The 27,152-nt window shown below is 38.1% G+C and overlaps 1 long non-coding RNA gene across 2 annotated transcripts; it reads left to right on the top strand.

Moving 5' to 3' along the window:
• Positions 1 to 23,201: 23,201 nt before the first annotated feature.
• Positions 23,202 to 26,107, top strand: LOC148013640 (uncharacterized). 2 transcript variants are annotated; one of them, XR_015688878.1, is made up of 7 exons: positions 23,202 to 23,966; positions 24,075 to 24,194; positions 24,304 to 24,386; positions 24,504 to 24,589; positions 24,700 to 24,886; positions 25,492 to 25,631; positions 25,746 to 26,107. It is a non-coding gene; the product is annotated as an uncharacterized LOC148013640 (long non-coding RNA). The 2 variants fall into 2 exon arrangements; XR_015688879.1 differs by having other exon boundaries at positions 23,206 to 23,966; positions 25,147 to 25,631.
• Positions 26,108 to 27,152: the final 1,045 nt, after the last annotated feature.

Below are 27,152 nucleotides of genomic sequence, written 5' to 3' on the forward strand. Positions count from 1 at the left end.
TGGCATCTGTGACAACTTCAAATTCCTTTATGAAGTCAGGTAGCCTTAAAATAGGAGCAATTATCAAACTATGCTTTAGTTTCTTAAAAGCTAGATTGTTCAGTTGGCGTCCAAATAATGGCAACTTGCTTTTTGAGTAGGTCTGTAAGAGCTGCTGCAATTTGGGCATAGTTTTTTATGAATATCCTATACCATCCTATTAGACCTAGAAAACTTCTCACTTCCTTGATAGTGGTTGGGGGTGGCCAATCTTGAACATCTTTGACCTTGGTAGGATCTATTGATATACCTTTGGCAGACACTATGAATCCCAAGTACTCAATCTTCCTTTTAAAGAAGGCACAATTCTTCTTCTTGGCATACAGTTTGGGTGTTCTCATAGTCTCCAGGACAATGCGAAGATGTGGTTCATGATCTTCTTCATCCGTAGAATAAGTTAGGATGTCATCAAAGAATACAAGAATAAAGTCATCGAGATGAGGTCTGAAAATTTCCTACATTAACCTGTTGAAGGTAGCTGGAGCATTTGTCAACCCAAATGACATCATGATGAATTTGAAATGACAATATCTTGTGTTGAAGGTGGTTTTAGTAATATATTTATCCTTGATTCTGACCTGATAATATCCTGACTAAAGATCTATCTTAGAAAATATTCTTGCTCATTGTAGATGATCAAGAAGCTCGTCTATCCTTGGGATCGGGTACTTATTCTTTACTGTTACCCAGTTTAGCCCTCGATAGTCGATATAAAGATGAAGAGTTCCATCTTTCTTCTTTTGGAATAATACTGGGGCTCCCCATGGCGAACTACTTGGCCGAATATACCCTTGTTCTAGTAGTTACTTGACTTGCTCTTTTAGTTCGATGGCTTCAGGAATAGACATTTTGTAAGGTCTTTTTGCCACTGGAGTGGCTCGTGGAACAAGTCTGATCTCATGATTGACTTCTCTTTCTGGAGGTAACTCAGTTAGCTCTTCAGGAAATATGTCGATGTACTCTTTTAATGAGGATGGTTCTTCTTCTATTTGACCATCTTGATTTACCTTGTTAAGCTTGATCAAGTAAACAGGTAATCCTTTCTTCAAGCCTTTTTCAATTTGAGAAGCTTTTTCTAATTGAACTTTAGGTTTTCCTATTTCACATTGTGTAGTTTCTATTTCACCGTTCAAATCCTAAAATGTGACTTGACCTTTTTCACAATGGATATGAGCATCATTGGAAATCAACCAATCCATTCCCAATAAACATTCATAAGCTCCTAAGTTCATTACTCTGAACCTCATACTTGAGAGGTCTTCTCCTAGGTTAAACTCTACCTTGGCAGTTTGCTGTGTAGAAAGTACTTCCTTTCCATTTGCTAATTCCACAAGCAGTTTTTCAATCAAAAACTTTAAATGATTTACCTTGGTAGCTAGCTGGTGTTTGTATTATTGAATATTGACGATTTGGACCCTTCTTGTGAAATGCAACATGAACAATTGCCTTTTCAATATCTTCTTCCATAGTAGGGTCTTCCTCCCTATTAATCTCTTTTAGGGTAATATTTGACATTCTTCCTCTTGCCATAGCTACTCAACCATGGCCTTGGGTAGTTCTGCCTTGACCTCGAAATTGGCCTTGGCGATGGTTTCCACCAAGATTTGGACAATCTCTCCTGAAATATCCTGGCTCATTATAGTGAAAGCACCTAAGACCATCCTTGTTTCCGTGGGTAGGAGCAAAATTTCCAACTAAATTGGATTTTGCATTTGCCTTATGTATCCTTTGTATGTCTATCTTATAGTCTATGATTATATGCACTCTTACTATTTACTATATTGAGTGGAGCATCAGCCCAAACATCTAATTCTAGGCTTTATTATGATCCAAGAAACTAAGGCATACTTAGGTTCCTTGTAACTATATGCTAGTACTATAGAAATAGAACTATCATGTATAATTTTATCCCCAATTTATGCATAATCTATATTGACAATGCTAGCTATCTAAGCTTGTCCTACATAATAGTGTCAACTATATTGAATATAACCCTAGATTTCAACAGTTTCTTTAAAAAAAATCTATGGATGCCACTACCTGTCAGATATACATGTTGCCAATAGACATATCTATCTCAGCATTCCATTGGCTACATAACTAGGATCAACCCAAAAAATCCATATTATATCCCATTGCCATATACCAATACCTAATTAGAAAACTTAGTGTCCCATACTAGATTTTTTCCAAAGAGAGAATATGCATCCTTTAGATTCCATTTTACACCCTAAACCTGTCATAAATATATGCTCTTTAACATAAGAGTGGATTTATCATTTAGTTTTCCCTCATTTATGCATGAACAATACAACTAATGTTAGTTCAAATAGGTACTTATTAATCTCAAACTATATCCACATTATCCAAAAAACCATGCACAATGTTGAAATAATACCATACAGTTTTACCAAATACGTTTGGAATATCTACCTATGCAATAACGGATGCATTCCAACATCATATTTTCAACAATTATACAAAAATATTTAGTTTGAAGATACACAAGGAAATATGACTATATTCATAATTCATACACACCCTATTAATCAGTTAGAGAAAAAAGCCTACATAGTATCATTTAGAATTGGTTCCTATAAGTCTCAATTAATAGCCATGTTTTTTGTAGTGGGTACCCCAGATAGTCATGTTACTTGGGCAAAGTCTCTACATAAGATACCTATCTTCTTTAGCTAAGCATCTCCAAGATTGAGAGTTTAGTTGTTGTTCTTTTGCCCCTAGATTGTGTGAGCAGCAAGATTAGACTAGAGTTATACTAAAAATGTCAAATACATATGAACTTAAATTCCTAGAAAGCCAAGTTATAATCAGGGGGTATGGATCTTCCCACTATATCTTGGAATAGGTATCTTTTTTGTAGTAGTTTCTTATGTAGCTATGTGTCATTTCCAATATGACATACTCCTATATGCAACACGTCAAGGAGTTGGCATTATTCCCTACCTTCATACACCATCATCTAATTTAGATAGACTAGTTCAATTTACAAACAAATTTGTAAGTATTTTCTTATGACTTCCAACCAATTGTAATGTTATGTCATTCAGTTTATTGAGATAGACGATTAGGTAGCATAATGCATTTTACATGAGATCCTAAAAATTGTGCCTAGTAATCTACTGCCATGATATTTTCCAGTATTCAAACTTGATCCTTCTAGGACAAGTGTCTACAATATTGTTTTCATGACCATCCTCCACCACTTTTAGCAGTTCTATAATCTTACTATAGTAATACATTAGTATTGTTGGAGCAAGATCTCATTAGTGAAGTTATTGTGTACCCCCCTTGGTCTCTAGTTCTCAATAGTACTTACTAGAGGTCATTTTAGGGTATATGATACAAAGAGCATTATGCCATAGCTAGGTAGGTTTAATAATAATCATCACTATTACTACCCTAGTTTACATCATTATTTATAGCACTTTATGGAAAGCATGTACCAAAACAAACATCACTGTCATGCCTACCAATGCTACTACTATATTTTTGTAGTGGTACGATAGATCTAGATAACTTTTATTCACCATGTCTATCAGTGTCCCACCATTGTGTAACACCCTTCCTTATAGTCATCAAGAGTTCAATGCGTAGCCATTCCTTATTTCAGTGCAGTACACTTTTAGTATTCATTGAGTAATGTCAAAAATCCATTATCCTCCCATATTCATAAGAATGAATTACTAATAGTATTCAGTAGTATGTACACCAAGTATGTCAATGTATATTTCATCAAACACAACAACATTTACTACATTGGCCATTAGTCCTACAATACTGTATTCAAACTCATTTTTAACATTGATCAGCATGTGGTTAGAAGTATACATGTCCCAATTCTCTGCTGGATTTTTTAGCAGTACTTACATTGCTCATCAATATATAGTGTTGTTTACTCTTGAACATATCATTCCTCTATTATGATATCCATGTGCTCCTATCAACTCCAAGAGAATAAAACATATTACTAACTTGGTCTCTAATTAGATTTAGAATCTACAAAAGTTGTGTTCTCCCCAATACATGCATATGGGTCATTTATGCCTTCAGTGCATGCTATTTGTACAATTCTTAGTGAGAAAGCTATAAATAGAATTGCTTCATTTTTGTTGCTACTAACCTATCTAGAATACCGGATGTATTGACATGGTACTACCCAAAGTAAACCTAAGATACTCAACATAGAGCCTAACACAACTTATTTAATAGGTCTATCACCATTAGTCAATAATGAATAGTCCTTATTTCTATTTTTACAAGATGAAATCCAAAAGAGGGTTTGTGCTACCTTCCCATGTAGTGGACTGGTTTGATTCATGCTTTGAACTAGCACCTATCTCTATCAAGTTGTTGTCAAATCCCATGCAATAGAGGGTCAAACGTTGATATAGCTCCTTTCTTGAATAATCTTCAAGGCATCTCAATGCTTAACAATAAAAAATTGAATCATTGGAAATAAATTTACAAATTAGAGTGCCATTGTAGCTTTAAGATTCCAAGAATGCTTCCAAGCTTTCAAGCTTTCTAAATGCTTGAAGTATGACTATTGTAGTGGGCTCCTTTGATGAAGATTAAGAGTTTTGTTAAATAATATTCAAGGCATCTCAATGCTTAACAATAAAAAATTGAATCATTGGAAATAAACTTACAAATTAGAGTGCCATTGTAGCTTTAAGATTCCAAGAATGCTTCCAAGCTTTCAATCTTTCTAAATGCTTGAAGTATGACTATTGTAGTGGGCTCCTTTGATGAAGATTAAGAGCTTTGTTAAATAATCCAATCCCATGGATTTGGTGCAAATGGATTCAATTTATCAAGTGTGAAAATTTTATTTCTCTCCTCTAAGGCAATTGTTATGACTCAGAATGATAATTACATAGGGCTAAATAGTTCCCCTCTTGTCTATCATTATTAATTATCATAGCATGTTTCGTTAGACAAGTAGTAATTCTTACTATCCTACATGATTATTGTCTAAGATAGGTACCAAATGTACGTATTAAAGGTATAAGCTAAAATCCATAGAGAATGCTACCTAAAACTCTCATCTAATCTATCTAGCTTATTTGACAAATCTAATTACAAATTCCTAGGGTAGTATGCATGTGTAAAACATAAGAACTTTTCTTGATACAGATGCTCCTAGACTATGATCTAGATTGTTGGTAGTACTCATTGAGATATTCCATAAAAAAGTAGGAATTCAACTTATAGCCATACTATTATGGTGATCAAATGCTTTGCAATTAGCACTGAAGTCCAATGGTGGAAAGAATCACGATGCACAAAATGCGAGCAGAGAATATGGCAAGATATGGATTCAAAAAAATGTTAAAAGACTTGTGTGTGTTACAATTAATGACATATTATCCTAAATGTGTGTGTGTGTGTGTGTGTGTGTGCGTGTGACCCCATTCCTAGGGCGTAGAGCCACATGGTTGGGAGCAAGGTCCACCAAGTGACCCTACTCCCCACCAAGTAGCACAATAAGAGTATAAACATTTATTTAGATTCTTGGGAAAGAACAAATTTTCAAGAAACCTATGATATTTTTGAATGATACTTTTCTAGTAGGAGCCATTAGCCTAAAAGAACCATTTTTCAAGAAACCTACGATATGTTGAGTGATACTTTTCTAGTAGAAGCCATTAGCTTGAAATAAGTAAATCAAATGCAATAAATCTTGAAATGCAATGGGCATTGATGATGCTTTGTATAAAATAGGTAACACTCATGAGATACAAACCTTTTGAGACATATCTTTAGGCTTTTTACTATGAGCATGTATAAAATTGATGATATGGCAATGCAATTTATGTTTTTCCAAGGAGTACATGACTCATATACCCTAATATATAGTCTACTTGGTTTGATTTTTGTGTTCTTTATGGATATGATATGAAGTGGGTAAATACTCATTGCATCATTGTCATACAACTACCTATAGTTGCTTAAACAATAAATGAAGGAGTTATTAATAAAACATAAATCATCCATGAATCTGAAAGACAACCTAAATGCAACCATTATATCAAATCTTTGTAGTCTAGAAAGCTTTTGTATAAGTTTTACTTCAAAATAGCACAAATACAAATTATACCATAGCAATCCATTTGGGGGCATTGGTAATCCATTTGAAAGAGTTCTTATGGATCTTATATATTCCCATAATAATGGGAAGGGAAGTGTTAGATGTAATGGGGAGGTCTAATTCTTTTAGAACTAGCAACCAACAAGGAAAAATATCTGCTTCATTTGGTTTAGAGTCAATGGACTCTAGGCCATTGATTCTTTTCAATGTTTCCAATCTAATAAGCTTCTTGCACATGAAAATGGGAGTTTGTATAACTTTTTACATTCCTGAAATGAAAAGGTGTTTGGTAATGAATTCCAATTCATCCACTACTCTTTTATAAAAAAACCATGGTTTCTAGTTTTGTCTATGTTAAGGAAATCTATCTTCGAGAGCCTTAAGTACAATGCTTTCTAGAAAGCTTGCTTTTATGTTCCTAACATGTGTCAATATTTAGAGTTCTACATAATGTCCACCATCCATCCCATAGTTCATCAATAAGGATAAAAGGATCTAAGGGTACCCTAGAAATGTGTGGTTTAGTCTTTTACTATAAACCATGGATATCTTGAAGCTTTTGGTCAAGATTTAGAGCAAAATGGTAGTCTTCTTACAAATTTAGTAGGCCATGGCTACTTTCCAAGCTAATTCCTAAAGTCAATTGGACAAAATGGTGTACACAAGGGTTAGAGACAACTAGAAGTCCAATTACTTTTTGGAGTATAGACTTTCCCTTTTTTTCTTTAAGCTTTCTCCAAGCTTTCATGGGCGGCAAGGTTTTGTCTACTCATATCTCATCTCTCCTTGTTGCTCGAAATATTATGCAACCCTACACTACAAGATACAAGCCATATAGTGGCATTTAAAGCAACAGAATCCAAATTGTTTTCCCCGTCATTACTAAAACAATCAGTATACAAGTCTCTACAAAATCATCACTACATGCATCGTAGTGTGTCACAATATGTATCGCTATTTACATCACAAACAGCGATGCATATAATGACATGCACATGTTTTTATTTATAATGCTAATAGTGACGATTGCAAATGAAAAAAAAAAGAGTGGTAGGGTATGCAACCCTACCACCCCACTGCAAGATACAGGCCTCATACCGACGTTCAAAGCGACAAAAATGTTCATAAACGCATTGGTATTAGTGTCTCTATGAAATTGCCACTATTAGCATCGATATTTGCATCGGTATTGGCATTGCAAAACTAATGCAAATATTGACGCAAATACTGACACTAATAGTGACAGTTTGCGATGCTTATTGTGACACCAATAGTGACACGTGCAGTAAATTTGTGACACTAATAGCGATGGTTACATAGAAATTTTTTTTTGGTGATAGGGCAGCCTTGCCACATGTAGCACTATGTATTGTATTTATATTCTACAAATGGATTACATTTTAAGTGTGTGATGGTCGTAAAATTGAGAGTAAAATGTACTTGAATCCACAAGATTAATACATAGAATAAATACAAGATCGCTAATGAAAACTCATGGAATCATGGCAAAATATAAAGGATGATAATAACATAGTACATAGAAGATGATTGCATAAATCACAAGACTAAAAAGGAAGAGGATGTGCACTCCATGATTCCAAGCAAGAGCTATAGGTCCTCACCACGGAAAGCAGCTTCAAACAGAGTCTACAAAAAAAAAACAACTACACATCAGTCCACCATACATAATGCATTTTAATAAAAATAGTAACTACGGATAAGAAATATGAGTGACTTATTGGGCTACTGTGTACATACGGTCTATCAATCAATGCAGTGAGACCGTGTCTCTCTGCATATCAAGTCTCTAGGCTAGTGGGATCACGGTTTGTAATGGAGTGCTACAAAGAAAACAAAATACAATTGTTAGAAACACAATTGGTAGTACAAGTGATATTGCAAAAAATAAAGCAAGAAGAACAAAAGAAAAACTTACAAAGTCCTACAGATAAATCCTGTGACCGCTACTCCCAAGATCATGGACCACCCCTGCCTCTAGTCATGCCCTCGCCGCCTCGCACTGCTATCTCCAATGTCCTAGAGAATCTTTAGCCTCCTCCCTGAGTCTCTATCAGTCATTTGCATCTAGCCACTTAGACTTTGAGGTGCCACTCTTGAGTGCCTTGCATGTGTTTATCTATGTGACATGTACACACCTCAGCACTCCATCATCCAGCCTGTGAAAATCCTATCTGCCGCATTGGGTACTAGAAACTCATGCAAGGATGATACTATGTAGTCCTTACTCCCCTCGGGTATGCTCTTCCAATGGTCTAAGATGTTATGCCAAATAACTTGTCGGCACAACTCTCTCATACGAGCCATCACCCTCCTTCCCTCATCATTCATGATCACGGCTCCTGTCTTGTCATCTACAAGGTATCCATATCCCTTTGGGGGTATGTCTAAGTGGGCTCACCGCATCCATGTCTCCGCAGCATCCCCCACCACCATTCCCTCCGTCCCTCAGCTCATCCCTCAATTCATCGTACTCTCCAAATATCGTCAAAGGTCACTTGCACAGACAGAAAGTGATGTTAGCATAATCAATAAAGATTCAAGCAAAGCATGGTAATATAACTTTGAAAAAAATGATGTTATTTAAAATGCATATTCTAGAATACCCTTATATGTGATTCATCAATACATTGACTAGGCGGATGCTACAAGTATGATGTAGCCTATGGTCCAATGTGAATCTCTTGGTACAACTCTGCATACACTAGAAGTTCGATAGACAGGTCATGACAAAAGGATGAGTCCACCTTGTTCTCAAAGGATTCCTGGCCTCCTGTCTTTTCGTCATCGTTACTAGATTCTGCCTCCTCTACATGCTCCAAGTCATCTTTTGACCTCCACTCCTTGCAATATCAACCCCTCCATCTGCATACTCTCCTCATCTACGCTGGGAACATTACTTTCATCATACACTTGCACTTCATGGAGCTGAAGGCAAAAGACACCACCATCGAGGTTGTAGGGGATTTGGATAGAAAATTACTTGTTCAAAATCACATACAAGAGAGATTCAACATTTGTGACATATCTGTGTCGTAACAAAATTTAAAAAAACCATTTATGCACTTGTTTACAATGGGCCCACAAGACAAACATGTCATGCAGATCTGTTCATCTCTCATTTCCTCTCTTTCTACCTCAATGCACCTCATTCTCAAGAAAAAAAAAAAGAAAGAACAATAACAAACTAAGAGGAGGATGGATTCTTTGTCTCCTCTGTGCGGAAAACCCTCTCTTTGTTTCTCTCCACCCCCTCATGTTTTCTCACTCGTTCTCCTCTCTCCCTCCCTCCCTCTCTCTCTCATTCTCTCTTCCTTTTCCTTTCTTCTTCCTCTCTCGTTTCCTCTCTTTCTCCCTCAATGCACCTCATTCTCAAGAAAAAAAAACAAATGAAAAGAAGTAAGAACAAGAACAAACCAAGATGTGCATTGAGGGAGAAAGAGGGTGCAACGTACTCACTGCAAAGGCCCGAGGATGGATTCTTTATCTCCTTTTCGTGATGACCCCTCCTATTCCTTTGTGCACTTCCTCCTCTTCTTCGTGAATGGCGGCGGCGATGAGAAGCTCTCATTCTCTCTCATTCTCTTTTCCTCTCCCACTCCCTCCCCCTCCCAAAGCCATGATCTCTTTTGCTCCCTCTTTCGCTCTCTCTCAAACGCTTTGTGGCAAAATGCCGCACTTGGGTTTTGCTCGCTTTTTTTCTCTAGGTACCATCGCTATTTGCATTGCATTTGTGACATAAATAGCAACGTTGCTCATTTGCGTCACAAACACTCATCACTATGTCCCTATATCCTTGTAGTGCACCCTTCCATCACATGTGCTGAACAATGTTCCATAAATATATCCTTGTAGTGCACCCTTCCATCACATGTGCTGAATAATGTTCCATAAATCATTTATAAGTTGCTATTGTTGAAACACATATATCATGAGATGCTAGAAGGAAAGGGTTTATTGATTCAATTTCCAAATAAGTATAATATCAAGAATGACATCTCATAAAACTACATGGACTAATAGGGAGCAGAATCCATAATAGACAAATATATAAATAAATAGCGCAACATATGAGTCCATACAAAAGAAGAGATATATATTGAAGGAAGCCTATATATAAAGATCATGCATGAACTATAGGGCCAACAAAAGAAGGGATGCGTGCTCCATAAATTCGAGTGACTAATTCAACTCCTTATCGTTTGAGAGCTCACCTCGATGCAATGGACTTTGCAATATGAAAAAAACAAAAGACTAATTTACATAATGTAATGCATCACCAAAAAATTAGAAATTGAAAATAGTTAAGAGACATGACTTACCAAACTGTTGTGCCCATATAGTCTATCAAGGAGAGAAGTAAAACCGTGCCTCTCTATATCGAGTCTCCAAACCTTTGAGATCATAGTTTGTAGTCGAGTGTTGTAGTTGACTACTGCAAGGAGAACAAAGTAGTATTGTTAGAATAAGGTTATTAATACAAGTAGTATACCAAATAAGAAAGTGAACATAACCAAAAGAAAACTTGCAAAATTCTCTAAATAAGTTCTATGTTCATTGCTCCTAAGATGATGCACGACCCCTGCCTCTAGCCATACCCTTGCCATTTCTTGTCGCTATCGCCATCGTCTTGAAGAGTTTGTAGCCTCGTACCCGAGTCTCTGCTAATCCTCTGCATCCAACTACTCAAGCTTTGGAACACCACTCTTGATTCCCTTATGTGCATCTGACCATCTATGTGATATATATACATGCATATAGTCCATTATCCATCTAGTGGAACATCAATCAGTTTTCATTGTAGGTATTGAGAACTCCTCGTATAAGGATGCAACCACATATTCTTTGTCTCCCACTAGTGTGTTTTGCCACTGGTCTAAATTATTGTGCATAAATACATATTGGCACAACTCCCTCATGTGTGCCATCACCCTCCTCCCCTGAGCATTCATGATCACGACATCAGTTTTCTCATCCACTAAGTACCCATACCCTAGTGGGGTGTGTCTAAGATGTGCCCTTTTTTATCTATGACCATGCTCTTGGGCATAACCAAGAGACTTCTATTTGTCTAGCGCACCTGCAGGGGTGGTATCTCTCAGAATAACACCCATAGGGGTGCTACCTAAATGAACATCTAAGCGAAACCTAGAGTTAAGGGAGTAGACATCTCTATAGGTGTAGCAAATCCTGGGGGTGATAGGTGTCCACTCAACTGACAAGATGGGACACTACATTGGTATCTCCATAATACACACCTAAGCTACTCCCTAAGCTAGTCTCTCTAGAACTAGTATGGGAGTAAGGACTAGCAACCAACTATGGGGTCACAGTATTTGCATCTCCATAACACCCCCTAGAACCACCCCTAGAACAAGGAGGACATGAAGTCTTCAACTCTTGGAGGCATTTAGCAAAACTACCACCTCCACCAGTCAAGTGAGGCATCCCTGAGACTCTCTCCATGGCTAGCCTCCTAGAGCATCAACTCCGCCTACTGGAGATCGATGCGTCAGAGTATATCAAGGTAGAATGCACCGAGCACCTAGATGATGATCGAGACTAGTCTGGCATATCTTTGAAGTGCACTATCTGATCTAGAGACATACATGTAAAGATATCATGTAGCTCCTCATTTGTCATCCCTTGGTTCATTCTACTCTCTTTGGGTTATCTATAGTGACATACACAACCAAAATCTAATGATGTTAGCACAATTACTATAAGGGCGAAGGTGAAGCATGATAATATATATTTGCAAAAAATGATGGTAGTTAAAAAACTTGTAATAAAATGCCAATATAAGAGAATAATCAACGAGTATCATGAGCTCATTGTGAGCATACTCGTAAGTAAGTACTTATTAAAGAGACAGACTATCTTCGTTGCTCCTTGCCTTGCGGATTCACTGGATGATGACTTGATCTCCTTCTATGAGATCCAATGTACTAAATTCAATAACTTATAAATCATCAAGTGTATCTCTAAAGTGAGACACCCCACGATCGCAATTGGTAGCAAAAAATTTAATGCATTAAAAATTATATATCAACAAAAAGTAATGAAATAGTGGATGTACTCACTATCAAGGCTTGGACAAACCTGGTATATCTTATGCCAATCATGGGATTTTAGTCTTTTTAATTAGTCATCTTTAGAAAAAATGCATACTTGAGAGAATGCATCATACCCATCGACGTGCAAATAGATTTGATAATCTACTTTACCATGCTCTCCTCTTTAATGGATAGGACCAAAGGAGCGTGAGGTAGTTGAAGATGACCATCAAAGCTTGTTTGTGTGGCCAAAGCACCTCCATCTTTCCCACCTCCTTTAAAACCATTCGTGCCCGTAGAGTGACTCTTTTTCTTGTGATATGGTCCCACACCAAGGTGTCGAAATTCTTGAAATGTTTATGGGATCCATCAAATGGTTGATTTGTAAATGGGTCCAACATAGCAACTCATAGAAAATTGAAAACCATCACATTTTTCTTAGAAGTGACTCCCTGTGGACCATCTTCTAATTATACCAACTTTGGGCATTCATTCATATGGGAGGTCATCCAAGGAATTCTACTCTCAAATCATGACCCTCCGGTAGGAATACAGTGTGCCCTTGATAGACCTTCATGGTCCATGACCTTTGGGAGTCCACTTTGGTCCACACAATGGAGCATGATAATTCATGGTGATGAGTCTATATCTAGTCAACACAAATATAAGCAAGCCATGTGAGATGCCAACAATGAGAAAAAAATCTCACTTATCTGAACACTCCCCGAATCTCGAAAAGTCATGTATGGTTCACATAAGAATGTCTCATATGTTAACAAAATGCCTTCTAATATGCTTGCTCATGTCTTCTATAGTGATTCCCTCCTACAAAATCTTGAGCTTGTCAACTAATGGACATAGATATGTATCCATATTCTTAACTTTGTAGTACCCACAAAACGAGCAAGCTAAGGATTAGGTGTTCCTTGTTCATAGAAAGCCATGGTGGGATATTGTAGTTCACAAGGACTATTGTCCATGCATTGTAAGAAGTCAAGTAGATTCTGAATGGATTCACACCATCCATAGCTAGACCAAGCCAAAGATTTCTTGGCTCTGGTGAAAAGCTTGGAAAGGTGGAGCCAATGTGACCCCATGGTCGCGAGCTAATACTTTCTAGATTTCATCTGTGAACCTATTTTTCACATGCCACCTTGTCAAACTTGACATGCTTGATTGCAGTACCTAGGGGCAAATAATCAATAGCAAGATGACTTGAAGATGATCATGCTTCTTAGTGAGCTTCAATGCTCAATCTACACTATGATGAGATCATAAGTGAAGTACTCAAGACCTCTCTTGTACTCAACTTGCTATTCTCTTTCTCTCATAAACCCTAACAAGGAGAGTAGCAACTATTATTCAATGATCTATGGATTCTTTTCACATAATTGAGCTTTGAAGGCCTATATTCAACTGTATCTTTGGTCTTGAAAAACTCAATCCATTTCACTCCTTTTTTGTAGATCTCAAGGCACCTTTAACTTACAGCCAAACTCTTATAGATTTGAAGAAGTATCATCATATATTTCACCCCTTTCTTGTGATGTTACATCTTCAAGCTCTCTTGAAGAAGAGAAGATCTCAAGACAATATTATCTTATAGTTAAAATCTTTTAGATTTGAAGAAGAATCATCATTGCAATGATCAAGGGATTTACTTATAACTTAAGTGGAATTCCTTTGTCCCAAGATCCAATTCAGAGCTACTTATGAAGATTTATGGAAATCTTACTATTATCAATCAAGTTTCTTACTATTCAATAAGATATTCATACTTTGGCCCTCTATTGGTGCTTCTTCCATTGGATATCTTCATCGCACTGATCTGGATACTTCTATGACAAGGCCTACATATTGCAAGACTTCTTATCTCAATCTTCTATTGTACATTATCCTATACTTTCTAATTTTGAGGACATAACTTCTTTAAGTGGGGATGGCTCATTATGGAGCATATTTACCTATTTACCTTGGTACTTGGAGCATAATTATCTAGTGCAGTCTATCATCCCCTTCAGCGTCCATAGCATTTCATTGTTTGGTTCCACCGTTGGTAGCCATTGTGAGATATGCACTAACGCTTCTGACACCAACCAACCTTCCGCCATGCTACCTTCTGGACAAGCTCATTGTCGCACAAAGCCTTTCAGGGTTTTCATGAAGCGCTCCAGGAAGAACATCCATCGTGTATGGACAGGTCCAACAATCTCCACTTCGTCCACAAGATGCACAAGAGGGTGAACTTGTATCGTGAGCATGCTAGTAGGTAGATATTTCTCAAAGAGATAGACCGTCTCCACTGCTCCCCGCCTCGCGGATTCAATAGAGGATGTCTTAATCTCTTTCTGTGAGATCCATCGCACCAAAGTCGACAACTTGTAAATGGCCCCGCGAATTTCTGGAGTAAGGCATCCTGCGATCGCGATCGGTAGGATAAACTGCCACAAATGAGAAAGCATTATGAATAATGGCCACTTTTCAAATTGCAAAACGCCCACGCTAATTACAATCCATTCTGTTCACAAACCTAACATATCTTATGCCACTCATGGGATTTTAGCCTCGACAATTGGTCATCTTTAGAAAATGCAGACCTGAGAGAACGTATCATACCCGTCAGAGTGCGGATAGACTTGATTACTTGCTTCACAATGCGCTCTTCTTTGGTGGACAAAACCCAAGGAGCGCGAGGAAGCTGCACTCCCCCTTCAGCACTCGACTGCGGCCAAAGCGCCTCCATCTTACCTACCTCCTTCAAATCCATTTGTGACCCTATAGTGTCTCTCTTTCCTGTGATGTGGTCCCATAGCAAGCTGCCCACATTCTTGAAAATATGCATGGGATCCAATAAGTGGTTGACCTATAAGTGGGTCCAATATGGCAACTCGTAGAAAACTGAGAACCGTCGCATTCCATTTGGATGTGATTCCGGGTTTACCATTTTCAGCTCGTACCAGCTTGCAGCGTTCATACGTGCTGGAGGTCGTCCAAGAAAACCTTCCCTGAGTTCATGATCCTCCGGCAAGAAAGCGGCGTGTCCTTGATATACCATCTTCTTCATGGTTCGTGACCTTCGAGAGTCTAACTGTGGCCCACAAAATGGACATGCATGATAACCTGAGGTAACCAGACCTATAAGGCGAGCCACGACCTAGTGAATACTTGATTGAATGAAATAAAATATAGATATTACCAGTGAGAACGAAGGTCTGCTCACCTGAGCACTCTCCCAATCCCGAAAAGTCATGCATTGTCCACATGAGAATGGCTCGAATGTTGGCTGACCGTCGACCATCGCGCCTGCTCATATCTTGCATAGTGACCCCCACCTCCCACAAAATCTTAAGCTCATCGACTAATGGACGAAGATACAGGTCCATATTTTTTACTTTGTAGCGGCCCGGGACGAGCAAGCTAAGGATGAGATATCCTTTCTTCATAGAAAGCCATGGAGGGATGTTGTAGTTGACAAGCACTATAGGCCACACACAATAAGAAGTCGAGCGCAGACCGAATGGGTTCATACCATCCATGGCGAGACCGAGCCAAAGATTCCTTGGCTCTCGTGCAAAGCCTGGGAAGGTAGAGTCAATGTGGCTCCATGCGTGCGAATCCGCTGATATTCGTTGAACTCCATCCGTGGACCTATTCCGCACATGCCACGTTGTCAAGCTTGCCATGCCAGACGTGCGAAACATGTGGTTTATGCGGGGGATGAGCAAAAAGTGTCTGAGAAGTTTTTGAGGGATGGTTTGCCCTTGCAAGTCCTGTCAATACCTATGAGCACCACACTTTGGACATGTCTCCATAGTCTCGTATTCATCTCGAAACAGTATGCAGTCATTGATACATGCATGGATGTTATTGTAGTCCATGCCAAGCTTCCGTAAAACATGTCGTGCATCATCACGAGACTTAGGCATGGTATTTGCAGGTGATAATATATGATATTTCAATAACCTGAAAAAAAATCATAAAACACCTTGAAAAAGCACAAATGTTTACAATAATACTGTGAAAAAAAAAATCAATGAAGCCTATGTGCAAGGTACCTAAATAGCTCGGTCACACTCGTATCGCTCCAACCGTATTTTGCTTGCACACTTAAGAGTGCAAGCAATGTCTTCAACCGATATACTTGGCACCCATCATATAATGGTATGGATGCTTCCTCTCTAAGCGGGTCAGATGTCTCAGCATCCATGGGAATCAATGCATCGATCATTGCCTCCATCTCAGGCTCCAAGATTGTAGGTAGGTCGGGAAGGTTGTCAGTCTCCTCTAGCATTGACGGTATAGATGGGCCTTGCGAGTGGTGGATTGGCTCCTGCAATCCATCCATCGCATGTCCACGAACTCTTCTAATTGGCCGCAAAGGGTGCACTCCCCCTTGGATCGAGACATCACCCCCTGGATAGAAAATTTGCTAACAAGACCCAATCTTATTATATATGGTTTTCAATTAGCTTGCGAGTACAATGCATGATTAATATTAACTTCAAATTAACGTTTGCTAAAAATCCATAATCGCCTAATCAATGATCTCAGATTGAAACTCGCCAAATCGTCGTACGTGTTCTATAGACAATCGGTGTTTTTGTCTAATTGCCAACTTGCATTAAGAGCAAGGACATGGGACACGCTGATTAAGATACGTCTCGCGATCTTGAACAATAAGACCTTCTTCGTTTTCCATCTTATCTACATTATAGCAAACGAGGCTTAAATGGATAGCTTTATGGATATGTACGTCAAGTTGCAAGTTGACCATAAATCTTGCATTGTACATAGTAGTTGAGAGATTTATTGATGTTATATCTCGGCCTTGTATCATGCTCAAGGATTTGTTTGTCCCAGTAGATAATTATTCATTATTATAAAAAACTGCACTAGAGGGCTTTGAGTATAAGTAATCCATTTATGAGCATCATTGAGGATCTCTTAGTCTAATAATAAATCAGTCTCAACAAAAAGCATCTTAGAAATGTGGTTTTTTAATCCTAGGATCGCGTATTAAAATTAATGCCATCTATGAAATTTATCAACTATAGTAATAAAATTTATTTCAATCAATTCTACTCATAGTCATAAGACCTGAGAGAATATATCCTATACTCAATTTAAGGGATTCTTCTTCTATAACAATACTTTTGGGTTCATTTTGATGAAGTACAGTAATGACCATTAGCTAGGGTATCATTTTCTTTTAGTCCTTCCATTGACTAGTTGGCATGATTTCTAATTTGTTATGCCTATAAAGTTAATATAAAAACATTGAATTATGCATATCACAATTAGATCCCCTACTTGGACATTATGAAGGACATGACCAATTTTAAGCCATCTTAAAGAGTCACCAATGTACGTGGCCCATGGCAAAGCACATTGCATACCATTATCGATAAGTCTATTATCGTGCATCTTAGATCTCCTAATTAGACTTTATAAATGGTATGACTAATTTTTAGCCCCCTTAAGGAGTCGATGTAATGGTACCCATAAAAAAAGTAAAGTGGATACCATTACCATAATCATGGATATGCTATCATTCCAATATATGTTATCTTTCTCTTTCTCTCCCTCTCCCTCCCTCTCTTTCTCTTTCTCTCGTATTTCCTCTCCCTCTCACAATATATCTTAACACTCTCCAAAAGCAAAAGGGAGAGGGAGAGAGAGAATGCACTCTCCCTCCCTCTCCCTCTCCCTCTCCCTCTCTTTCTCTTTCTCTCCCTCTCTCATTTCCTTCCCCTCCCTCTCCCTCTCTTTCTCTCCCTTTCTCTACCTCTCCCTCTCTTTCTCTCTTTCTCTCTCGTTTCCTTCCCCTCCCTCTCCCTCTCTTTCTCTCTTTCTCTCTCGTTTCCTTCCCCTCTCTCTCCCTCTCTTTCTCTCCCTTTCTCTACCTCTCCCTCTCTTTCTCTCTCATTTCCTCTCCTAAACAAGCAAAAAAGAAAGTGATTCAAACATTAAACAAGGAAGAGGGAGAGTGAGAGAGAGAATGCACTCTCCCTCCCTCTCCCTCTCCCTCTCTTTCTCTTTCTCTCCCTCTCTCATTTCCTTCCCCTCTCTCTCCCTCTCCCTCTCTTTCTCTCCCTCTCTTTCTCTCTTTCTCTCTCATTTCCTCAACAAGCAAAAAATAAAGCGATTTAAATATTAAACAAGCAAAAGGGAGAGGGAGAGAGACAATGCACTCTCCCTCCCTCTCCCTCTCCCTCTCTTTCTCTTTCTCTCCCTCTCTCATTTCCTTCCCCTCCCTCTCCCTCTCTCTCCCTTTCCTTCCCTCTCTTTCTCTCTCATCTCCTCTCCTAAACAAGCAAAAAATAAAGTGATTTAAACATTAAACAAGCAAAAGGGAGAGGGAGAGAGAGAATGCACTCTCCCTCCCTCTCCCTCTATTTCTCTTTCTCTCCCTCTCTCATTTCCTCCCCCTCCCTCTCCCTCTCCCTCTCCCTCTCTTTCTCTTTCTCTTTCTCTTTCTCTTTCTCCCTCTCCCTCTCCCTCTCCCTCTCCCTCTCTTTCTCTCTTACTCTCTCATTTTCTCTCCTAAACAAGCAAAAAAGAAAGTGATTTAAACATTAAACAATCAAAAGGGAGAGGGAGAGAGAGAATGCACTCTCCCTCTCCCTCCCTCTCCCTCTCTCTCTCTTTCTCTCCCTCTCTCATTTCCTCCCCCTCCCTCTCCCTCTCCCTCTCCCTCTCTTTCTCTTTCTCTCTCTCTCTCTCCCTCTCCCTCTCTTTCTCTCTCATTTCCTCTCCTAAACAAGCAAAAGAGAAAGTGATTTAAACCTTAAACAAGCAAAAGAAAGAGAGAGGGAGACTCACCGATGAGATATGGCGAGTGTGGGGCGGCTCCTCTTTGCGATAAAGGCTCCTCCTCTCCTTCGCAAACAACGGCGGCGGCGACAGCGGCAAGTCTTCTTTCTCTCCTTCTCTTACGACGGTCGCTCTCTCCCTCGCTCTCGCTCTCAAAACTCACAAGCCGCAAACGCGAAATGAAAACCACGCTCGGTTTCGGCCGTTTTTTTTCCCTGTGGAGCGTCGCTATTTGCGTAGCGATGCTATTAGCGATGCCAATAGCGACGCCGCTATCTGTCGTCGCTAATCGGCGTTGCTACTAGCTCAAATCCTTGTAGTGAGGTGTATTTTATTTTTAAGAAATTCATAAATAAGGATACTTTAAATAGGCATTGAATGCATGTGATATAGAGTATTCCAACTCGCACCCACACATGCTACCATATGTAAAATATATAAAGGAGGCCAAGTATTGGCAATACGTTAGGAGAAATATTGACTCTCTCTTTTTCCCCTTAAGGGGTTTCTCTCACCTCCCTCTCTCTCTAAAAAGAGATTCCAAAATAATGTTATAATAAGAGATCTTTTACAATCGAACAAATCTCGTATTTGTATTTTTAGTAGAATTTACCTATTATTTGATCCCCAAACTGCAAGATAAGGTCAATTTTTCTCAAAATCCTCACAACTAAAAAAATACAATTCTAGTTTTTCAAAAAATGGAGCCAATCATTAACAAACGACTCTTTAATACCCTCATGACTTTTCAACATTAAAATATATTAGAATCATTCTCATTCCCACTTCTTAAAAGTATGGAAGTTAAAAAAACGGTATAAGTTGACATACATGTAATATTTTAAGATTATTTTTTACCCAAAGACACCTTTTTGACTCGAGAGTTTCCTTATAAATTTTTATCTCTTTTGGACAAGTATATGACTATTTATGGGCATTTTTTTCTTCTCTTTAAAAGCTCAAGTTTAACCCCAAATTTTGTGTACTCTTCTCTTTCCCTCCAGAATATGGTTTCTTGCATATGTAATCTTCTAAAGCAGCATTGAGGAGTGGTTTTGATACCATTTGTTGAAATTAAATAATCTACATCTACAACACTCTCTACACTACTACAAGCAATCTCCCTCTTTAACACTATACTATAATCATCTCTTCAATAATCTATACTACAAGCAATCAAGTGATAATGGAGGTATCTTTTTTAAAAAATCTCTGTAATGCTATTATTCTTCACAATTGTTGTTTAATCCAGCTTAAGCAACAATTCATAGAGAGAGAGAGAGAGAGAGAGAGAGGGAGAGTATTTAATTGTGTGAGATGAACTAAGAAAATAAGTGATAGAGTGATAGAGAGTACATTTGGGCAGAAGATAAGATGATGTTATTGTTCTTCACTATCCAAGCTTTTGTATAAATGTGTTTGAGAGAGAGAGAGAGAGAGAGAGAGAGAGAGTATGTGAATGTGTGAGTTAAACTAAGAAAATAAGTGATAGAGTGATAGAGAGTACATTTGGGCAGAAGATAAGATGATGTTATTGTTCTTCACTATCTAAGCTTGTGTATAAATGTGTTTAATAATCTTTGACCATGAGAGAGAGAGAGAGAGAGAGAGAGAGAGAGAGAGAGAGAGAGAGGGAGAGGGAGAGGGAGAGGGAGAGGGAGAGGGAGAGAGAGAAATTTTTTTGGATAGAACGAAAGATAAGATTAGAGCATAATAAGAAGTTGATTCCAAGATGAGATTAGAGGCTAACTAGGGGTTGATTAGGATCTATCATGATTGAAATCAAGTGAAAGAGCCAAGATCCAATTGGGTAAAAACGAATACAAATATAGTGAATGAAAGGGGTATAATTATGTGATTTGAATATGAATCCAAGTTAAAATTCTCATATATTTTTCTTTGCAGAATAGAGGTGTAGGACGTACTCAGAGAAATATATATATTCACTTCAATCGGAGGATGAATATGCACCACTGTTTAAAAGAACTGTGGAAAGGGATGATTCAATAAGATATATGATGCAACAAGAAAGAAATATATGGAAAAAATGTGGATATTTGGGTTGATGGGTGCATTTATCCACATGATCCACTAACTCAAAGGCCACCACAATTTAATGGGCTTACATCATTTGTAAAGTTTGTTTGTGAAGGCAATGAAGGATTGTATGGATACACATATAGACTTGTGACACAAGGATCAACAGGGGTTTATCAAGCCTTAACATATATATAGACAAGATTACAAGGATGTGTGCAGTCTCTTTGATGGAAAAAGATAGATTGTTGGCCGAGAAGGATAGGGAGAATTAGAGCCTACAACAAGCAATGTCTGTCATTGAAAATGTTTATCGAATACAGTAAATGAAAAATTTCCATGCATATATTGTATGCAAACTAGGAAGAAAGGGAAGGATGGAAAGAAAGAATGGCTTGCCAAGATAGGACAACAAGGTGCTCCAACACATGATCCAAAAGTCATGAGAAATGGAGAGCTAGTCCCAATGGATCCAAACTGGCACCTTATTTTGGAAATACCATTGACAAGGGTTCACTTTTGCACATTGCATTGTTTGGTTAGAATGATTGAGAAGCGAAAAAAAAAAGTATGCTTTGCATACAAGATGCATCTTGTGTCAAAAGAAGCTGATACTACATGCAGAAAGGTAGAAAAAGTCCTCTCTAAAGCTGGATTGTACAGGAGCCAAGTAGAAATAATAAGGATTGGGCAAGATGGAAATATCCTTTGCAAATCATGCTTTGGCAAACCCAGGGCTAGGAAGTTTGTATCTCCACCTCAAGATGAGGAAGGAAATATACTTGTGAAATAACCAAAGAAGTATGAAGCATGGAAAAAGTTGCACCTTGCTGTTCCAAATTGGAGCGATAGGGAAAGAAGGAGGATTACAAAGGCAAAAGTGTGGATACACCTAGATATATTAGCAGCTCTCTTAAAAAAGTTGAGACTTAGGGATGGTGATGCCAATAAATTTTTATAGACAATTGCTAAATTTCATAAGTCCATGGTGGAGGCATAGACTACAAATATCATAACACACTACATGGTCAGTATTGCCACCATTACAAATAAATATCATCATGTCGAATTAGTTTGTGTTTTAACCCACACTAGTAGTTTAACCAAGTTGAGCCAATTTGTAAGGTGCCCTCCCAAGGCGCACCTTTAGTAGTCTATCAGTAGGTTTTCCAAATGACGTCGCATGCCAGCGCTCCCTTCGAGTATCACGATATTTGTCACTTAGACCCTACTAAGTCTACATCACAACGAAAGAGTTTCCACTTCTTACAGGATCACTCAAAGTGAGGCAGATGGCATCAGTAGTTTGAGCTCCAAATGGCATCAGTAATTTGAGTTCCCACTTCTTACAGGATCACTCAAAGTGAAGCAGACTTGGCATTGCACTTGGTTCAAAGAGAATGGGACACGAAGAAGAGTGTGGTACGTTAACCCTCCTACCCATAAGGCAAATCCCATTCCGGTCCCCTAAAGCAATTCAAGTCAGTTCAAACTAGCAATTAGTTGGTCAATTTATTGTTTCCCTATTTCTATCTCCAATTTAGAAAAGCTCCCACCAGCTAATGAGGACCACTCTAGTCAACGGTCACGCTCACCTGCTTTCCTTTGGTGATGGTATTATCATTAGTTTTTTTAATTACCTACAACACATTTATTGAAACATATACAACCATCTTCCTTAATTAGTCCATTAAATCACAGGTTTCTTCACGTAATTTATCTCATGTACACACATATAATTCAAAAAAACCTTGAGTAAAACAATTTCCTTTATTATATTGGAAGTTTATTATAATTTCCATATTTCTATTCCTATGGAAGATGAGCAAAAGATATACACAATTCCACAGGGTAATCCTGTCCACCAAGATTCCACCCTTATAAGTAGTATTAGGGTTCTAGAATCCCATCTTTGGTAACCAAGGGACTCATCAGATTCTAGGAGTAATGTAGAATTTACAGCCACCAGAGCCCCCTGGAATCCAAATTTTCTATTGCTCGAGACTATCCGTATCGATAGAACTTTCCACTATGGAGTCAGTCTAAGCCTCTCAAAGTGATAACCATGACCCCCTTGGACTAGGGTCTCATAACCAGCTTGGGGGTAGCCTAGTGCTCGAGGGGGTCACTCATGAATATATGTATATATAACGTGAGTTCAAAATAAGGTGTTTTTAAAACACCATTATTATACATTTTTTACATACAGAAGGGTGCATTAGGAGAAATATGGACTCTCTTTTTTGCCCCTTAAGGAGTGAATAAACAAATATAGGCCTAACCAATGAGAGAGCTGGGATTCCAGATTCATGTAACATGAATCTTCTAGCCATATCTTGGACCAAATCTTCCCTCAGCAATAAAATAAGGGAAAATGTGGGGAGTACAAAGCTATCACTTCTTGGAAGTTTGTGCCTCGAATTTTCATTTTCTTATTTTTTATGTTTGACTTTTCTTTTCTCCCCTTTTCAGTTTCCCCCTCTTTCTTAGGCGGAACTCAAATTTGTCATATCTCTTTCTCCGCTTCTTCTTTCCTGATGAAATTTTACAGCCTCACTGTTGCTTGCCCTGTCTGTAACCGTGTAAAATTTCATTTGCTTTGCACAAGCACAGAGAGAGTTTCATGTGTTTTATGAGAGTAGAGCTTGTTTTACCAAAGCCCTAAGATTCTCTCCACAAAACTCTACAGGTATATTTTTCTCTTCCATAGATGTTCTATGGTAAAGTTTTATCTCGTTTGGAGAAAACCTGTGCAAGTTATGTGCATTCTCTGACATGTAATTTCTTTTGTTTTGATGCTCTAGGAGTCTCTTACAGTCAAGAATAGTGATATTTTGAACACTCAACTTCTTCTTCAACGTCTTAGGGTTTCTCTGTAAGCAAAGTTATAGGTATATTGTCTTTTTTTTTGTTGCTCCACTGTTAAATTTTATCTCGTTTAGACAAAATGTATACAAGTTACATGCATACTGAGCTTTCCTTTGTTTTTTTACTCCAAGAATCTCTGAGGGTGAAGAACAATGATTTATTAAGAACTCAACTTCTACAACATCTTTGGGATTTTTAACACTCAACTTCTTCTTCAACATCTTAGGGTTTCTCTGTAAACAAAGTTATAGGTATATTGTCTTGTTTTTTTGTTGCTCCACTGTTAAATTTTATCTCGTTTAGACAAAATGTGTACAAGTTACATGCATACTGAGCTTTCCTTTGTTTTTTTACTCCAAGAATCTCCGAGGGTGAAGAACAATGATTTATTAAGAACTCAACTTCTACAACATCTTTGGGATTTTTTGTAGAGAAAGCCACAGGTATAATGCCAATTTTTTTACTACTGTTCCATGGTTAAATTTCAACGCATTTGGACAAAGCCTATATAAGTTATATGTATGCGTTGACCCAAGATTTCTTTTGTTTTTGTACTGCAGGAATCTGTCAGTGAAGGAACAATGGTCTTGCTATAAGTCAACTTCTTGTTCAACATATCTAGGGATCTTTGTGAAAGAAATTACAGGTACAATGTTTCTTTTTTAAATTGATCCATTTAAATTTCATTTCATTTGGAGAGAACATTTGCAAATTATACACATGTTGATAGGTAACTTTTGTATTTGGTTGTTACAGATGTCTTCACGGAGGAAAAATATTAGTAGCATACTTGCAGTGGAGGTCTTCAACAGGAAAGATAATGGCGGTAATTGGATTTGTGATAAGTATTATAAGTTGGATTGGATTTTGATGCACCCAAGTACTCGAGGGAGTTTCAAGGTCAAGCGCAAGGATGTTGCAAACCCTAGCAAACATTGGAAAGGTAGACTTCTAGAGTTCAGAAAAGTGTTTAATGGCACAAGTGCAGTAACAAAAGTGTTGATTCAACATGTTTATATGCATAAACAAATCTCTGTACACGATGAGAATAACATTGCAAATTACAAACAAAACAATAAGTTGTTAAATTTTATCATTGATTATTCTTTTGTATCAGAGTTGTTTTTAAAAGTCTTTGCAGTATTCTAATTCAGTCTTGTTTGATTGACAACTCTATATCCATCGACTTTGCATGAATGGCAGAATGTGGAATGTTTAAGCGGCAAGATACATGTTTGGCATGAAGAGATAGGTTCTTTGATCTATGATAATACCTCTACAAGTTAACTTGCCACTCAAAATATCTTTTTTTATAATTCATTGTATGTGGTAGAAAGCCAGAGATTGCAGCATGTCCCATTGCCGCCACTATCTAGTGGTGAATGGTTCATTGGTAGCTTGGAGTTGTCAAGAGCTTACAAGTCGAAGATAAAATCTGACATCAATAGTGCTATGAAACCCACCACAGGCTCCAAAGATGTGCATCTTAGTTGGTTTATTCCATTCTCATTGTTTGCACATTTGTTTGGTTCATGTGATGTTTTGAAGAAAACAAAGATTACTTATCAATGCAAGTGTCCATCCGAGGAATGGATGAGTCAGCTATTGGGTGAGTCTTGGCAAGTCAAAAGAGCACATTTTGATGAGATGATTGAGTGCAGGGTCAACCAATCTGATATTACATTCAGGTAAAACTTTTTTACTACTTTGCATACCTTGATTTAATTGACATAGGTCTCGCTTAGATGAATTGTTATGTTAGTCGCATTGATCACTTACCATTATTTTTGTTTTTATTACAGGTATTTCATTGCTAGACAAACTCTGTGCGTTCGCTTTTGATATAGAAGATGGTGACTTTTGCGAGGGGAGTGGATCAGCTTGAATCAAGATATCCGAGATGACACACATACAGCGCTCGTAGAGGTGGTAATCTTGTGGAGTGGTCATAATCCTTTCATAGTCAGCGCAGAGAGTCATTGGCCCATTTATTTTCCGAGACAAGAAATCCAATTAATGTCCAGTGAGCCCCTCTACAACTTCTATTTCAAGTTAGATAATAGAAAAGTCAGGACTCGTAGTGAGCAATCCATGACATGTAAACAATGTGCTTCTCCACATATCCTTGAGATAGTGGAATCCTTGTAAAAAAACTTTATAAAGAGCGAATACATACCTTTTTTGAACTTCTGAGTACTTTAAATTTTAGTTTACTGTGATCCAAGCGTGCGATAATACATACTGTAATTACTCAATCGTGCAGTTAAAAATCATAATTAAATTGCAGGTTAGAGGTCTATAATCTAGAGAATATTGTCTTTGCATAATGATATATTGTAGCGCATCTTTGCTGCTCGTTTCTTACATTTTAATATTAAATTGGATCCAAAGGGAATTTCAAGGCCTTTTAGATTTATTTTCTTTAAAAAATTATATATTTTCTCTCATTAGACTTGAATATACTCAATGACCCAAACATATTCGAGGATATAATAATGTAGAACGAAGCGTTTGTCTGTATGAGTAATTTTAACAGTGACTTTAAAGTACTGAAATAAAGAAACTAAGGTAGGAGTTTTAATTTGAAACTTTAGAGTTAATAACTTTATAAAGAACCTTTATTTAAAACCCTAGAAACATAAAAGCTATAACTCCAAACTCATTTTCACTTTCATTCTCCACTTCCCTACACTTGTGCTCTCATTCCTTCTCTCTTTGTGTGCCATGGCTACCACTCCCGCCTTCGCCGCATGGATCAATTCCACATGCTACGCGCACATAGGGGACCAGATATACCCTAGGTTTTGCATGACCTTGAGTCTAGAGAGCTCGCTTTCCGCTGTAGACCCTGACTCTAGTATACTAGCATCGTTTTGTGATGCAGTGAACCCTCTCACTTGCTCTATTCTCGACTCCACTCTCAGGTGGGTTCCCATGGATTTTTTGTATAGTTTGTGTGTCGGATCCAGCCATGCAAAGGTGATAAGTCGAGCCCTGGTGCATGTGGGGCAACATCTCCGTGCTAGAGCAGTGCCCACCTCGTCATAGGACCACGTCACGATAGATCTCATTGAGAGGGATGTCGCCTTTGCCATATATGTTATGTGCACTGAGGTGCAAGAGGACAGTGACGAGGACATCGACGCACCCTCTCGACCACTATTAGAGTACTTTGAGAGGGAGCCTGAGGAGATCACTCTCGATTTGAG

The sequence above is a fragment of the Lygodium microphyllum genome, chromosome 26 (assembly GCF_053477565.2).
Source record: "Lygodium microphyllum isolate KBCC chromosome 26, Lygodium_microphyllum_v1.1.10, whole genome shotgun sequence".
NCBI classification, from domain to species: Eukaryota; Viridiplantae; Streptophyta; class Polypodiopsida; order Schizaeales; family Lygodiaceae; genus Lygodium; species Lygodium microphyllum.